The sequence below is a fragment of the Hibiscus syriacus genome, unplaced genomic scaffold, assembly GCF_006381635.1.
Source record: "Hibiscus syriacus cultivar Baekdansim isolate YM2019G1 unplaced genomic scaffold, ASM638163v2 tig00117048_pilon, whole genome shotgun sequence".
Taxonomy (NCBI): domain Eukaryota; kingdom Viridiplantae; phylum Streptophyta; class Magnoliopsida; order Malvales; family Malvaceae; genus Hibiscus; species Hibiscus syriacus.
Genome location: NW_024063538.1, coordinates 784,295 through 802,273, shown reverse-complemented (window position 1 = coordinate 802,273; position 17,979 = coordinate 784,295). Strand labels below are relative to the sequence as shown.

The window sequence follows — 17,979 nt, the reverse complement described above, 5'->3', positions numbered from 1 at the left end:
TTCAGTTATAATGTTTTGAAATACAATGATCCAACTGTAAACTTACTAATAAAATGGAGTGACATGTGTAATTTACCTTACTTTTTATCTTCAAATCTGCTTGAGGAAATGTGTCTTTGGTGCTTTGTATTCCGTCTGCTCGCGAGTAGTTGATATTGGACAAGTTGTCCAAATTTTGAACAACTAGAAGAATCAAATTATGCCACATTATAATATATGGCTTAAATTTCTAAATTTGAATATAGTGGAAGGACAAAAATCATAATTTTACCCGTAGTTTCTAAATTATGCCACAACGTTACAATAGAATAGACTTGTTTATATTATTTACTTTGAGAAAAAAACTGGGGCAGCTACACTAAAAAGGAAGATGGATATGAGTTTCAAATTGCTTGCCTTCTGCTTAAACTCCATGGAAGTTTGATCTTCAATGAACTAGAATACGGTAAGTTTACGAGGTTCTGCATCTTCGAGCGTTTTAACTACCGTTTTCATGCTCGGTCTGAGTACCGGAATCTTTGCCGATTTGTAACACCTTGATGGCATCTTCCTTTAATGTATCTGAGATGTTCATTTTCTTTGTTCTCAAGTTTGATCCAGTATATGTCCTTGTTCTCTCCGAATTTGGGCATGGCCTTTACCCGGTGACCAACTCCATCAATACGACTCCGAAGCTGTACAGATCACTCTTCTCGTTTATATTGCACGTGTATGCATACTCTGCAACCAAAACAAAAATAATGCTTCCGTTCGGTAAGTAATCGTAAACCAGCAGATTGCCACCCTCACCTGTGATGCTGCAGTAAAGCTTCACCACATTCACATGCTTAATGGCACTCAATGTCGTCACCCCGGCGTCATTCTAGTGATCTGAAGCTGCTTTTCGTTAGCTTAGCGGAACTGCTCCGCTAACTTTTACGGTTGCCCGAACCTGATGTCCAAATATGCTTGACGATTAGTTTTCTTCTGCCGTCCAATTCGACCTTGTAGACATTTCCAGACCCCCTTTATTTGCATTGGTGATGTCCTATTCAGTGAAACTTAGTCTTTGATATGATTTCATTTCCCATGAACACTGCTTCAATGGATGATTAAGATTACTCTGCCTTATCCTCAGTTCCTCACAAATATGTAACATCCTATCCATAAAAGAAGCACTAAGATTCCAGCTATGAAACATGAAAAAAAAGTTTCGAAGATGACTCGATGTGCCGGAATTTGATGAACACGGCCGAAAGTGAATTACCAGCAAGAGTTACATCATTCAGAGAAACGCATGAGCCTAAGAAGTCCGGTTTTCATACCAGAAAATATGTTACCATTCAAATAAAGGCTTCCTAGGCGTTTCAATTCTCCAACGGATTCCGGATTTGGCCAGAAAATTTGTTTGAACCAAGATGAATTGAGACTAATGAAGAAGCCTGAGAGATCAAAGCAGGCATTGCACCCGGAAATCGGTTATTCGACAGCAATAATTGTGCAAGAGACTTGGCATTACTTATTTCACCTGTTACTAGACCTTCAAATTGATTCATGGTAAGATCAATCAACTGAAGCTTTGGCAAGGTCCATATACCAGCAGAGACAGTAGCAGAAGTTGAACCATCTTGCCACTCTTGCACATCCTGGTGGTATAGGACCAGACCAAAAATTCTCGGAGGCATCTACGAAAGTGAAATTCGACCATGAGCCGATTTTCGGGGTAAGCCAACCGCATAAGTTTTTCGCGTAAAGTGATAACTCCACAAGGCTCTTGAATTCACCGAACTCCTCAGGTATCTCTCCTGAGAAATGGTTTTCAACGAGCTCTTCAAGGATCGCAACTCCGATAGGTCTCCTGGAAGCATATTCATCGATGCATCGAACTTCACTAGACTAGTGAGGTTTCCAAATCCAACAGGAAATTTTCCTGACAAAGAATTGTTTCCAAGATCAATCCAACAGGAAATTCATCGAACTTCAGGCCAACACATTTCTTCAACTCTTCATCAACAATCTTACCATACAAAGAATTGTTCCCAAGATCAATCTTCTCCAATGACTTCAGCTCGCAGATGGAGTACTCGAGAGGAAGATGACCAACCAAGTTTTGATGGGGAAGATTGATTTCGAAGGCTAATCCATTCGAAATACAAACAATTCCACTGAAGCTTCATTCAGGTTTTCCCTGTGTCCATGAACCGAAAATGTTGACATTTTAACTTTACAAATAATTCTTATATATTTTAGATATTTTCTTTATGTATACCATTGAAAATCTGTTTTCAATTTTCAAATTTTATAAATTTAACCCTAATAACATAAAATCATACATCCATCTATGCAACTCATTAGACTCCACTGAAGAGATTACGATGAACGAAAGAAACATGGGAAGAAGCCACTGCCGTAAGAAAATAGCGGAAAGTAAAAAAAGCATACGGTATCTAGTAAATAGAAATAATTTAGGGTAAACTACACTGTTACTCAACTATAAAACATTGCAAAAAAATCATTAAAGTTAGGTTTTATTTTCATTTTAGTCACTAAACATAGGCTTTGTTTAATTTCTAAATATAATTTATGTTTTTATCTTCTATTTTTTGAAAAATGAAAAACATATTTAGGAAATAGAAATAATTTTAACTGGTTGGTTCAAGTGATAAACAGTAAAAAAATTTAATAATGAAAATAAAAAAAATGTTTGATACCTATTTTTTTTAACGGTCATGAGAAATAAAATAAAAAAATCTTATATTTTATGTAGGTAAAATTAAAACGATTTTTTTTAATTAGAGTTCAAATTAATTGTATTAATTATGTATAACAATACTTTAACGATTGATTTAAAAATAAAAATATAATTTAAGGACCAGTTTACTAATATAAATATAAAAGAACATTAATGTCGTGTATAAATTTGTCTCGAACAACAATAATGTTGAAAATATGATAAACGTGTATGATTAAAAACCTTTGCTGATGAGTGGTGAAGATCGAAGAGTGTGGGGAAGGTGACGTGGCGCCAATGAACCAATGCAAACATGAACGAGATTGGTCCGGACTTTATTTAAAATCCGATCCGATTTTTAAGTTAAAACTTTTATCCAATTTGATATATATATTCATTTTTATAAGATAAAATAAGAATCTAATTGTAAAAAATTATTATTGCAATTATCCTTAAATATATAAAAGTAATTATGATGTATAATGATCGGGTTGAATTTTTTTACCCTAAAACAACCCAAAGTGACACGAATCTAAATTTTCAAAATAAATATTTGACGATCAAATCGTTTTAGAACCCATCATGTCTAGATTATTTTGTCACCCTTAACAATGATCAAGACTAACAAAGTCATATCCATACAGTCTATTCGATGGAAAAAAGCTCCAGACAATCGATATCGGCCGAACTCGAACCAAAGACTTTCAATGTGTTAAACTAATGTGATAACCAACTATATTTTATAAGGCATGCAACTCGATTTTTTTTGTATAATTTATGTAGAGTCCTGAGTTTGAGTAAATTTAGATAAATTAGGTAAAAAAAATCTCGAAAGAGTTATGAAAATTTAAAGAAAAACCCAAAGAAATTGTGAGATATGGAATTACTTACGGGTGTAAATGAATCGAGCTTGAAGGATAATGTTGTGTTTATTTTTGTTTGTTTATTCATTTATGAATATGTTCGTGTTCAGTTTATTTAACGTTCATAAACATATTTGTTTAATGTTCGACGATCAACACTCTCATTTTATTCTTTTATGATTATACCACTAGTCGTTAAGCTTCACAGTTTCAACTTTAAAGTTCATCTTGTATTCAATTTAGTACATATAGTCACTAATATTTAAAATGTAAAAAAAAAAAGAATCGAGTACTATCTTATAAACAAGTTGACAAACAAGCTTATAAATGAGTAAAGAAATGAACTTTTAAATGAGTTTGTTTATGAACATAATCAAACCAAACATACATTTGTTCATGTTCATTATTTCATTAAATTAACATAAAAAAATTATTCATACTCATTTGTTTAATTAGCTTAAGAAATAAACATAAACGAACATTACAACAATTCATCGAACACTATATTCATTTACCACCATAGTATTACTCCATTAAAACATCAATGAACTAAACAGGATCAAGTAGTAGGATGCCATGCAACTATTGACTGAATTCAACCTCTGATCAGCTAACAGTGACTGCTCGATGATCATCAACGTCGAAAGGCTTTCACTGCAAGACTTCTCTTAATTGGTGCATACAAGGATATACATATATATATATATATATATATATATATATATAAATAGGAAGATTTATGAGTTTAGAAATTTGACAGCTGCACGTAGTTTGTTCACAAGATCTTTCATTGTCATGCAGAATTCCACATCCATCTGAGCAACGATGGTTATGTGAACGGCAGAGCTCCCGAATGTCATTACATTGCTACTGGTGACCGTCAGTTGACATTTCTCGATCTCGTAGATGATTTTCTCGGGAAACCCTTTTCTTTTCTCGCAGTAAATTCTGATGAGAACACTTTTGTCACAGTGCCTTGCTTCGATCTCCGGCAATAGCACGTCAAAATGGGCACTGAAATCTTCATCCCGGCATGAAAAACCATCGTCAATTTCAGCCAAGATTTGGTTTTTCTTCACGAACATCAACGATTCAATTGGTTTCTGCCTTGCCTGTTCCTCGAGTGTCTTTCTCCTGCAGGTGTTTCACATACTTGATGGCATCCCCAAGTACAGTTGCTTTATCCATCTGCCCATCATATTTCATAAATTAATGATATGACAATCCATATAGGGGTTAATTTGTTTAAATTCACAATCGATAAGAAGAGTATTATAGTAATTATCCCAAAATATTAATAGTATAGACTATAGAGTCCGATCAAATCAAATGCTCATCCCTAATTATACCTTCTTCAAGCCAGGGACTAGAGCAGATAAAGCAATGAACTTCTGGCTGAGCTTTTCTCTCCGTTTCCTTTCAGCCAACGCAGTATCATTTGTCTGATAAATTCTGCTGCTTTTGCCTGCGCCACGATGACTACCATTAGCCACACAATTGTGGATCCAGATAGGACTGTTGTCGGGACGGGAGGAAGGGAGAGTGTCCGGTGCAAAACAAGGTTGAAGATTGAAGTTTGTAGTATCAGCTGGATGGGTGTTACTTTCGCATGAACTCCAGCCGTTGGTTTTAAGCTGTTTTGGAGGTCCATTGATGGCGGCGGGGCTAAGATAGTAATTATCCGAAAAAGGGTCCTGCAAGTTGTCTTCGAAAGAAACTGATACTGGGAGCTGGTAGACGAAGTTGATTTCATCGGGCGAGTTCATATGCCACTGATTGAATGGGTTGGGATCCTCCATGAATCCTTGTGGATTTGAGAATTCAATACAATTTCACATTCCACATAGGAATCCATGTTATATAGTCCACCATGCACCAGTAAATTGGCATCACCTAATTTTATTAATTTAAAAAGATATTAATTAATTGATCAATTAATAATTTATTAATTTAAAGAGGTTTTTATTCGATGAACCTATATTATTCTTTATGACATGGATCTATTAAGTAGCTTTACAACCAAAACTGAAGATGATATAATGTCTTTGCAAGAAATTATGTGGAAAGAAACACTCGTAGCGGCATCAACTCTTCATATTTTTTTTGGTTGCAGTATGAATACGTAATACAAAACTTTTGGATGCAATAAGAAAAGTTAGAGATAAAATACAGCTAGATTTTAATTTTAAGAAAGTAACAATAATAAAATCATATTTTACTAAGTTGTCCTGATTATATTTGTAATTTTATAGAATTATTATTTATAATTTTAAAGTGACCATAGATTTATATAAGAGTCTTCTGAAAAATTATTATCTTATTAATTTATTAAAATTATTAATTTAAACCTAGAGTCCAAATTAAGATCGAAAAAATATTATTTTAAAGAGATTATTAATTTATCAAATACTAATTTATACAAGTGTGTGTGTATGTGTGAAAATTCGTTGGTGGATTTTCCACACACAAAAAAAAAAGGCACATTGAAGATGTACTCCTTTTTCTTCTGGTTGTTAACGCTTTCTCATGGGCTTAAGAAAGTGGTTTTGGACGATACTTCTGAGTTTAGGAAAGTACGAGTTTAAATTTAATTAATCAAATTTTTTAACTGTTAATTGAATTATTTTTTAAAATTATTAACCATGTCAAATTTTGATTTTCAAATTAACTAAAATTTATTATTTTTTAAAATAAAACTTGGTTTTTATTAAATAAATAGGGTAAAGTACATAAATGGTCCATCGACTATTAGGAATTGTTTTATTGAGTCTCCCGATTATTCATATATTCCAAATTCGTCTTTTTTCGTTAAAAAAATGATAGTCGTCTGAGCTGGATGTTAACATGTTGACTGAGATATGATAGTCATTTGTGATTATGAGACCAGTTTTTATCATGTCCCAGTCAGCTTGTTAAAGCCTAGCTCAGACTGCCGCCATTTTTTTAACAGAAAATGACGAGTTTGGAACATAAGAATAATTGGGTGATCATTTTATAACTTTTAATAGTCAAAGGAAACAACAAAGCAATACCCTATAGTATGGGGACCACTATGTAACTTTTAATAGTCAATGGACTCAACAAACGAACGTCCTATGGTTGGAGAATCATTTATGTTCTTTACCCTAAATAAAAAGGTAAGATACAACAAAGGCAACACAATCCTTTGAATACATTCTTCATCTTCCACTAAACGTAACCATTGTCAATAATCTTCATGTCTTTATTCGAACCTAAAGTTAATGTTAATGAAAGCGTGAAGATTAAAAGGACTAATTTAACAAATTGCTTCAAGAACAATGAAGTATGAAATGAATCGTAAGGTCACAGAATTCATGTTTCATCCATGTTATTTTTCTTTTTTTTTAATTTTATCTTCTTCCTCCAAATATGAAAATTTTACAGTTTCATCCTTCTGTCACAACGGTCCTACAATTATCATTCTCCAAAGTCTTCTCCGATCACTCAAAAAACTGACGAACTCGTTTTATTATCTCTTATCATTCTAGCAGTTTAGATTTTACCTAAATCGCTATAAAACTCAACCCTAAGCTCGCAAAAAATTAAACCACTTTGATCCATAATATTCATCATTCGATCAGCATGAAATTAAGATATACAACTAGCTTCCTCCTTCTCCACCTCCCCATTGTTATTTAGAAAAAAATGTGTCATCATCTAGAAATCAAAGAAAATTTAAAACTTGGAGTTTTTCACAAGAAAATGAATAAAGTTTTGGGACATCTCATAATTTTTAAAAGAAAAATATTCGACCACAACTCCACTTATAACGTAGTGACTAAAATATGAGTGAAAAAAGTTGAATGATGAAATTTGTAATTTACCTAAAATTTAGATATGATAGTTATAGAAAAGGGTAAAAGACACAAATATTCCTTGATTATATGGTGTTTTTTGTTTAATCCCTCGATTATACGATGAAATTAATTCAGTAATATGTTTATATTTTTTTAAAAAAAATAATTCATTTATAATTTTGTTAATAATTGAGTGGCATATAGTATAGTTTACTATTTATTAAAATATATTAATATTTTTATTTGAAATTAGATAGAGGAGAATGATATTTACATTTAATTTAAATTTAGGTAGAGTATATCATTCATCACTCAACTATCTTCTTAATTTTATTTTGGTTATTGAAATTTAATTTTTGAATTTAATCACTCAAGTTTTAAACTTATCTTGATTTAGTCATTCTAATTTATTTTTATTGATATTTTTCTATGATGTGAATATTTTTTAATATTTTTTTCACATAGAACTATAATAATAAAATAAAAATAAAAACCCTAAACCATATTCTCTGAACCTTTGACCCAAATTCTAATCTCAAATTATAACCCTCCATCCCACTCTCACATCGACGAATGATGGCTTATCGATGATATCATCCCAAATTGCGATACAGACTACTATAAGTCACAACCCTTACCCTTGATGATTTCACCCGCAAACCACTTCTTCTTTCCTTGCTAAACCCTCTTGCCATCAAAATACTCATCAAAGACCATCACACCAAGGTCGATAGTCACTGCTGTCAGCATTTTCATCTCCCCTTAACCCATTGGTTATGAACTCTAGATTCTCAGTCGTCGATCGTTGCCAACACAGTAGTTAAGACATTTGCCTCTCTTTTTCTAAGGATAAACTATATCATTCATCACTCAACTATCTTCACGCTCCTATTTTGGTCATTAAAGTTTAAACTTTTTTAATTTAACCACTCAACTTTCAAATTATTCCTATTTTAGTCACTCTATGATGACATGGATTATCTTATTAGCAATTTTCTTTGAGATGATATATTTTATTAATACTTAATGTCACGTAGGATTTAAAATAAAAAAAATAAAATACCTTAATTCTAACCCTAAATCATAATCTACAAACATTGATCCCTTATCCATAATCTTCAAACATCAAACCCTAATCTTTACTCTCATGGCCGCACCCTCATCGATCATACCCTCACCGGTCGCACCCTCGTCAACCACACGCTAGAAAGCAAATTCTTCAAACTCTCATAATCTCCAACCCATAAACACTCACTAAATCTAATAAGCCATTGAAAACCTCCCCAAATAATTTCGCAAGATCAAGGTTGAGTAGTCAGAATTGTGCGAGGTGTCGGGGTGTATGTTTGGTTCAACGGGTAGAAGTACTGAGCTCTAGGGGGTTTTGAGTTTGAATGTGATAATATTTGCTCTATTTTATTCAAAGGGAACCTGGTCGACGATTTGGTATAAGAGGAAAAGAGTGAAGTATATTAGAAGTTATTGAATTATGTAAAAAAAAAATTGTCATTTACTTTTTAAATATTATAAAGGCTTAATGAACAAATTAGCCCTCAACATTTACCAGAATTGTTATTTTTGTTCATATTTTTTTTAGCATTTTAGCTCTTAATGTTTTATTTTTTTATCAAAACAACCCATGTTAAATGTAAATCATTTGTTAACTAACGGTTAACGCATGTTGATGATGTGTCATCTCTATTTGTGTTTAGTTGTTGACGTGACACATGTTATATCGTCAAAGTGGCAATAATCAATATATCATGTGTCATGTCACCCAAAATAATAGCACGTCATGTACCACATCATTTAAACTAATAACATGACATGTGTCACATTACCTAAAGTAATGACATGATGTGTCATGTCACAAAAAATAATGACATGACATGTGTTGCATTACTAATTAAACACATTTAAAAATGTCATGTCAGTAATATGTATTATTTACTAGTCAATTAATGGTTTTCATTCAACATAAGTTATTTTGATTCATTCAACATAACTTTGAGGCACAAAATGCTAAAAAAAGAATATGGACCATAATGATCATTTAAGTAAATGTTGGAGTTAATTTTGTCATTATGTTTATTATAAAATGGTCCCTACAACGTTACAATAAAAATATTTTTTTTATAAGTTTAAGGGTAATTTTGTAATAGTAATTGATAATTTTAAAGACTATTTTGTAATTATTCAAATAAATTCAAATATTATTTTATAATAATTGAATAAATTTTATAATTATTTTATAAATGTATAAAAAGAAAATAATCATTTTATAATATTTAAAAGGTTATTAACTGAAATAATATTTTTATAGAATTTGAATATTTCTAATGTACATTAAAACATACAATGGATCTATTTAAAGATGGTAATTTGTCCGGTTAAGTTGAATTTTTGTCGTCCATACTTAATCTGAGAATTATATCCGACAACTAATACGAGTTTAGAGGAATTTTACTTGACCTAAACTTTAGTGTAAGAACCTAATCTTAATATAAAAAATTCTCATTTTTATTCGATAAAATAAAACCTAATTTAAACAATTATTAAAAAAGTAATATAATAATTATCCATAAACATATAAAAATCAATTATAATGATATTATCGAATCGAGCCCAATATGTTTTTTATTCTCAATCCCAATTTAAACTTAACCAACCTCATTCTAAGTAAAATCTAACTTAACCTCATCTGAACCAGAATTTAAAAAAAAAAATTAGATAAATTATGGACACGGTATCCATCCTTCACCACGCAATTGAATAGACACAATTGCATCAAAAATGAAAGGAATAGAAGGGACAAATAGATTTAAATTTATTTAAAACATGCACCCTAGAAACACACACAATTGTCAAATTACTTTCATTCACTCTCTCTATCCTTGTACCGTATAAACGGACCTGTGTACTACTATCCTTTCATTAAAATGTTTAGAGATTTTGATAGTTTAAGTTCTATATTAAAAAGAAATAAATTTTGAATTTATATAAATTTTCTAATCGAATATGTAATATAAAAATCAAACTTTATTTTTTTATAAAATTATATAATAAAATTTTAATTTTAATTGAATTTTACCCATTTCAAAAAAATAATTCATCCATTTATTTTTATATTGGATGAATAAAATTATAATTATATTTACATATAAAATTTAGCCTTTTTATTTTTTTATAATCGTGTTTACATACAAAATGTAGACACTTGTTTTGTCCGGGATATTATTATTATTATTATTTATTTTGTTTTCAGGTTACAAAGAAAATCGGGCCCCAATTACAAATCCAGACCCATGCCCAAATACCAAACCCTTAAGGCCCATTATGATACAAACTTTGGCTAACCCTAATTTTAGGATTAGCCCCCTACTGTCGCTGCCACCCAGAAGATGAAGAGCCGCCGCCATCGAAGAGCCTCGTCAAGAAGCAAGTCGCGCCGATCTTCTGAGCCACAAAGCCGAGTCGGGTTGAATTTTAATAGAACCTGAGGATCAATGCTCTGTCCCAAACAAGGAGCTTGCTGCTCCAACACTCCACTCCACATCTCCACAGTAAGCAACCACAAATACCAAAGCATTGTAATGATTTCATTTTTGAAAAATTTGTAAAAATCAGGGGTTATAAAACATGAACAATTGTAAGCAAAAGGGGTTCATTTTTTAGTTTTTCAAAGGCAATACAAGCAAAAAAGAAAACTTGAAGGTATTATTTTTCTTTTTTATTTTCAGTTTCGAATAAAAATAAAAAAGAGCTAAGCATATTTACGCATTAAAAACGAGAGAGGAATGAGAGATTTGGAAAGATACTTGAGAGGGGAGTCGAACCGGAGGGCTGATTCGTCTTCGCGGCGGTCGGATCGGGAGAGAGTCGAAAGGTCGAGGAGCCTTTGGGGGGGTTTAGGGGTCTTTTTAGGTGGTTTAGGCCCTAGATCTAGGCTTAGGTGGGTAGATCTGAAAATATAAGAGGTTTTGGGTCAGTTTAAGAGTTCCGACCGCTGCATGTGGCGGCCGGAGAAGTGGTAGGGCGGCCAGAAGGAAACCAGCCAAAGGAAATAAGAGAAAGGGAGAGGATTTAGATTTTTTTAAAAGTTTTGGTTGAAATGAAAAAAAAAAGAGAAAATAGGTTTTATAAGAAAACTTTAGGGTAAATTCGTTTTTTATTTAAAATTAATATTTTTATTAAAATGACTAATATGTTTTTTGGGACCATCGGTAAAATGAGATTTCAAAAGTTATTTTATATTACGATCTTTGATCTATTTTTTATTTTATTTAATTTGACCATGCAATTTTATTTTATTTTAATTTGGTACCCATATTTTTTTATTTTATCCTTTGTATTTTTAGCACTTAATGTTAAAACTGTTCATTTTGGTCACTTTTGCACTTTATTTTATTTTAGTTTTTGACATGATGATTTATTTGTTTACATTCTAGTCCTATTTGCATTTTGTTTTATTTTAATTTTTGTATGTTGCTTTTATGTTATTTTATTTTAGTCACTAATTAATTAGGTTATCTTTATTTTAAATTAATTTGCATGATATCCTCACAAACATTTCTTGATTCGAATCAAAATAAATTGACTAAGGGTAATATATGTTAATTTTAAGATTGTTTTGAAGTGGTTGTCTTAACGTATAAGAAAGTTATTTTCGATAATCTTAAAATGAAAGTGTATCCCATTAAGTGATATAGATTAAATTGATTCCATTTTAAAATTTGGGGATTGAAAAAGAGATAATGTTCTTTTAATTAAGTTCACCGAGAAAAGACTGTTAGATTGAATCTAAGGTCTCGTCTCGATGTATTTAAATAATCAAACATACTTATTTTCATTAAAGGTTGGTAAAATAAATAATTAATTGTACTTGCTTGATGTATGTTTTATTATTATTTTTTTGCATGCTTTTTTTCATAACTTCAAAATAAATAACACTATGATTAATTTTGAATTTTAGGACGGAATAGTAATATCTCTTCATTTCGATTTGAATAATAAATGACCGCTTTAAGGCATGAGAGTTCTTTTATTCTCGATTAGAAATAATTAGATATTATCGTTTTCTCTCGAATCAATATTGAATTTTAGGACAAAATAGTAATATCTCCAAATTTTGATTGGAGTAATAAATGATTGCTTTAAGGTATGAGAGGTCATTTATTATCGATTGAAAATAATTAGATGTTATCGCTTTCTCTCCTAAAATTCAAAGGAAATGTTTTAAAAAAAGCTCTTAGAGTTATTTTGTTTTATTGTATTGTTATTTATACACTTAATTTTTGAATTAATAATGAGTTTTAGAATGGAATTGTAGCATTTCTTTATTTTAGTTGGAGTAAGAATCGGCTGCTTTAAGGCATGAGAGGTTGATTATTCTCGATAGGAAATAATTAAATATTATTATGTTTTGTTCTAGAATTCAAAGAATATTATTTGTATGAGATCTTAAATTAAATTAAATTAAACTTGAACTCGTAAATTTCATTTCAAAGACGATTAATTAATCGACTAGGTATCGATTTAAGGCGTTATGGGGGTGCTAATCCTTCCCCACGCGTAAACGACTCTCGAACATAATTTTTTGGTACGTAGACTGTAACATTTTTTGAAAAATGAGAAAACGTTTTCCAAAGTTTCTTACCTAGTAAACTATTTCCAAAATTGGTAAGTCCTTCGAACCATCAGTAAGTCTTTCGAGCATGATGATTAAATCATTCAGGTCATCTATAAGCTTTTCGAGCAAGATGATAAGTCCTTCGGGCCATCCGTAAGACCTTCGGGCATGATGTTTTCACATGTTTTTCGAAAAATGAGAAAACGATTTCCAAAATTTCTCATTTAAATATGAAAATTGAAAATTTTGAATAGTAAGGAAATGATTTCCAAAATTTCTTACCTAGTAAACTATTTCCAAAATTAGTAAGTCCTTCTAGCCATCTGTTAGTCATTCGAGCAAGATGAAAAGTCCTTCGGGAAATCTATAAGACCTTCGGGCAAGATGCGTTCATGAAATATTTTGAAAATTAAGAAAGCGATTTCCAAAGTTGCTTACTTAGTAAGTTCTTTGAGCCATCGGTAAGTCTTTCGAGCATGATGATTAAACCCTTTGGGTCATTTATCAATCTCACTTAAGACAACATCAAGATGGAACCAGACAAAAACGTGTTGTATTTTTATCTTTGCCCTATTCTTGTTAACACAAGCATGGGCAAAGAGGGGCAACTATAGACACCCGTTTTGTTCGGGATATTACTATTATTATTAGTAATAATAATATTATTATTATCGTTATTATTAATAATATTATTATTATTATATATATTTTTATTTTGTTTTCATGTTACAAAGAAAATCGGGCACCAATTACAAATCCAGACCCGTGCCTAAATATCAAACTCTAAAGGCCCATTATGATACAAACTTTGGCTAACCCTAATTTTAGTGTTATCCACTTACCGCCGTCGCCACCCAGAAGATGAAGAGTCGCCGTCGCTGAAGAGCCTAGTCGAGAAGCAAGCTGCGTCGATCTTCGGAGCCACCAAGTCGAGCCGGGTCGGATTTTAATGGAACTCGAGGAACAGTGCTCTGCCCCAAACAAGGAGCTTTTTACTCCAACACACCAGTCCACATCTCTACAGCAAGCAAAAACAAATACCAAAGCATTGTAATGATTTCATTTTTGAAAAAACTGTAAAAATTAGGGGTTATAAAACCCGAACAGTTGTAAGCATAAAAGAAAACTTGAAGGTATTTTTTTTCTATTACGAATAAAAATAGAAAAAGGAATAAGCATATTTACGCATTAAAAATGAGAGAGGAATGAGAGATCTGGAAAGATACTTGAGAGGGGAGTTGAACCGGAGGACTAGTTTGTCTTCGCAACGGCCATAGATGAAGAGAGCCAAAAGGTCGAGGAGTTTTTGGGGTTTTGGGGTCTTTTTAGGTGGTTTAGGACCTAGATCTAGGCTTAGGTGGGTAGATATGAGGTTTTGGGTCGGTTTAGGAGTTCTGATCGTCATATGTGGCGGCCGGAACGACGGCCATAACGATTTCTGGAGTAGTGGGGGCGAAAGGAAATCAAACAAAGGGAAAAAGAAAAAGGGGAGAGGATTTAAATTTTTTTAAAAAGTTTCGGTTAAAAAAATAGAGAAAATAGATTTTATAGTAAAACTTTAGGGTAAAATCACGGATAGATCCCTTTAACTTAAGCGTGTTTTTGCATGTTGGTCACTTGTAGGTACCAAAGTTTTCATTTACCCGTTTTTATGTATGCTTACTATTTTTGGGATATTTGTTGTTTAGTCCCTATAGTTTAGTGTATTTTTGCATGTTGGTCACCTGTAGGGACTGAAGTTGTTATTTACCCATTTTTATACCTGTAATGTTTTTTTTGGGATATTTGCTGTTTATTCCCCCTTATTTAGGCGTGTTTTTACATTTTAGTCATGTGTAGTGATGATTTAATTTTATTTTAATATTTCTGGACTGATTTAGTAATTTACTCATTTTTCTTTAAAAGCGTGTTTTAGGCTGATAAAAAATGAATAATTGTGAAATAGTCTATGTAGTTTCAGGATGTTTTATATTTAGATCTCTGATCCTTTTTTTTATTTTATTTAATTTGATCATGCAATTTTATTTTATTTTAATTTGGTCTCCATATTTTTCTTAGTTTTATCCTTTGTAATTTTAGCACTTAATGTTAAAAATGTTCATTTTGGTCACTTTTGCACTTTATTTTATTTTAATTTTTGACGTGATGATTTATTTGTTTACATTCTAGTCTATTTGCATTTTGTTTTATTTTAATTTTTGCATGTTGCTTTTATGTTATTTTATTTTAGTCACTAATTAATTAGGTTATCTTTATTTTAAATTAATTTGCATGATATCCTCACAAACATTTCTTGATTCGAATTAAAATAAGTTGATTAAGGGCAATACATTCATTTTAAGATTGTTTTGAAGTGACTGTCTTAAAGTATAAGAAAGTTGCTTTCAATAATCTTAAAATGAAAATGTATCTCATTAAGAGACACGAATTAAATTGATTCCATTTTAAAATTTGGGATTGAGAAAGAGATCATGTTCTTTTAATTAAGTTCACCGAGAAAAGACTGTTAGATCGAATCTAAGTTCTCGTCTCGATGTATTTAAATAATCGAACATCCTTATTCTCATTAAAGTTTGGTAAAATAAATAATTAATTGTACTTGCTTGATGTATGTTTTATTTTTAATTTTTGCATGCTTTTTTTCATAACTTCAAAATAAATAACAATCTGATTAATTTTGAATTTTAGGACGAAATAGTAATATATCTTCATTTCGATCGGAATAATAAATGGATGCTTTAAGGCATGAGAGGTTTTTTATTTTCGATTGTAAATAATTAGATAATATCGTTTTCTCTCTAATCAATATTGAATTTTAGGACGAAATAATAATATCTCCTCATTTCGATTGGAGTAATAAATGATTGTTTTAAGGCATGAGGGGTCATTTATTCTCGATTGGAAATAATTAGATGTTATCGTTTTCTCTCCTAAAATTCAAAGAAAATGTTAAAAAAAAGGGTCTTAGAGTTATTTTGTTTTATTGTATTGTTATTTATACGCTTAATTTTTGAATTAATAATGAGTTTTAGAATGGACTTGTAATATTTCTTTATTTTAGTTGGAGTAAGAATCGACTGCTTTAAGGCATGAGAGGTCGATTCTTCTCGATAGGAAATAATTAAATATTTTTATGTTTTGTTCTAGAATTCAAAGAATATTATTTGTATGAGATATTAAATTAAATTAAACTTGAACTCGTAAATTTCATTGCAAAGACGACTAATTAATCGACTAGGTACCGATTTAGAGCGTTGTGGGGGTGTTAATCATTCCCCACGCGTAACCGACTCTCGAACTCAATTTTCTGATACGCAGGCCGTAAATTTGTTGTTTTAATTAAAATTAATATTTTTATTAAAATGACAAATATATTTTTTGGGTGTCCAATCACACCCTAATCAAAGATAGGTGGTGACTCCTCAAATCACGTTTTATTATTAACATGTCATTAAATTATTTAAGATGAGATCTTTTAAAAATTAGATTTTAAGAATTAATTTTTTTTAAAATTGTTTCGACACAAAATAGAGAAATAATTTTTTATATTTAAGTCATGCTAACATGGCCAACATTAACTAGTCGCTAAAGTCGATGAAGACCGAAAGGGTAGAGCCAAATACAAAGGAATTTCTTAATGCACATTTTTTATACTACACCCGTCTCTATCTCTCTTTTGAAATGGAACCTGTCTCTAATCTCTATAGCACATAGCGAGTTATTGTCCTTTTAGGGTAAATTGTAGGCACAAGTCAGTGCGTTTATAGTTGGTCGTCGTAATGTAAAAATTCAATCAAATTGTAACATTTTGATCGTTGGATATTTAATGTAAATTAATTTTGGGGGTTAACTTGCAACTAGGTTGTCGGATTGGAATATGACTCGTCTTGATAGATAAAAAGGACATTAAATTTTTCATGTTCATATTTTATTTGGGCGTAACGAAGGCCTCCTAATCGGAGTCATTGTATTATGAGTAAGCTTATAACTTAATTATAGTATTTTAGAAAATTACAATCGAATCATTTTATTTATTTATTGATACAATTGGGTTTCTTTGGTCACTCAACTTTTATTTATGGGTGATTCTTTTTTTTTTCTAGTTTTCTTATAGATTGGTGCAACATCAATTATTTAGACAAAAATTATTTGATATTTCTATAATATATGAATCTATAAAAAAAATAACAAAAATAGTTTCAACTTGAATTGTTGTTTGATAAAATGTTAACCTGAGAAATAAAATAATAATAATAATAAACATATATTATTATATAAATCGAATAAAATAAAATAAATAAATAATTAAAATAGAGGAACAAAATTGGTTACTCATATGTAGACATGAAATCAAATGAGTAGAAATAGAATTTTGTTGAGGCACGTATGAACATTTCCCTTAAAACATATTTTTCCTTTCCTTGGTGCTTTGAGTATTGTTGGACATCAGTCTCCCGATATACAACAACAAATGATCATAATAGTATGCACCACCGTAATGATCAGTTGAACACAATCATGTATTTCTCTTTCACCAGAAAGAATGGATTTGGAAGGAATTTTTGAAGTATTTCTTATTCCAAAATTCTACATTGTAACTTGTTTTGTCTCTAAGATTTGTGCCTCAACTAGCCTATATAGAGAAAAGGAATTGGGTTGAAGGGTTAAGATATTTTGATAAAATAACTTGTTAGATCGAAGAGGCTCAATTTTATCAACCGAAAAATGCACAAGGGGTGAATTGGCAAAAAATTGTTTAGGAAGTAAGGAGAATAAAATATAGAAAAATTGGCACAACGATTTATAGTGGTTCGACTTCTCAACTAAGTCTACCTCCACTACCTTAGCTCCCCACTAAGGATTTTTCCAACAAATCCACTAATTTGTTCTTTCTTTTTCAATGATCAAGAGTAACCTTTACACTCCCTAGTTTTTAACTTGGCTAAACTAGAATCAATC

The 17,979-nt window shown here is 31.0% G+C and overlaps 1 long non-coding RNA gene across 1 annotated transcript; it reads left to right on the top strand.

Annotated features, from left to right (window-relative positions):
- The first annotated feature begins 1,418 nt into the window (after positions 1 to 1,418).
- Positions 1,419 to 14,772, top strand: LOC120197470. The gene is made up of 3 exons (XR_005523265.1): positions 1,419 to 1,596; positions 13,905 to 13,910; positions 14,760 to 14,772. It is a non-coding gene; the product is annotated as an uncharacterized LOC120197470 (long non-coding RNA).
- The last annotated feature ends 3,207 nt before the right edge of the window (positions 14,773 to 17,979 follow it).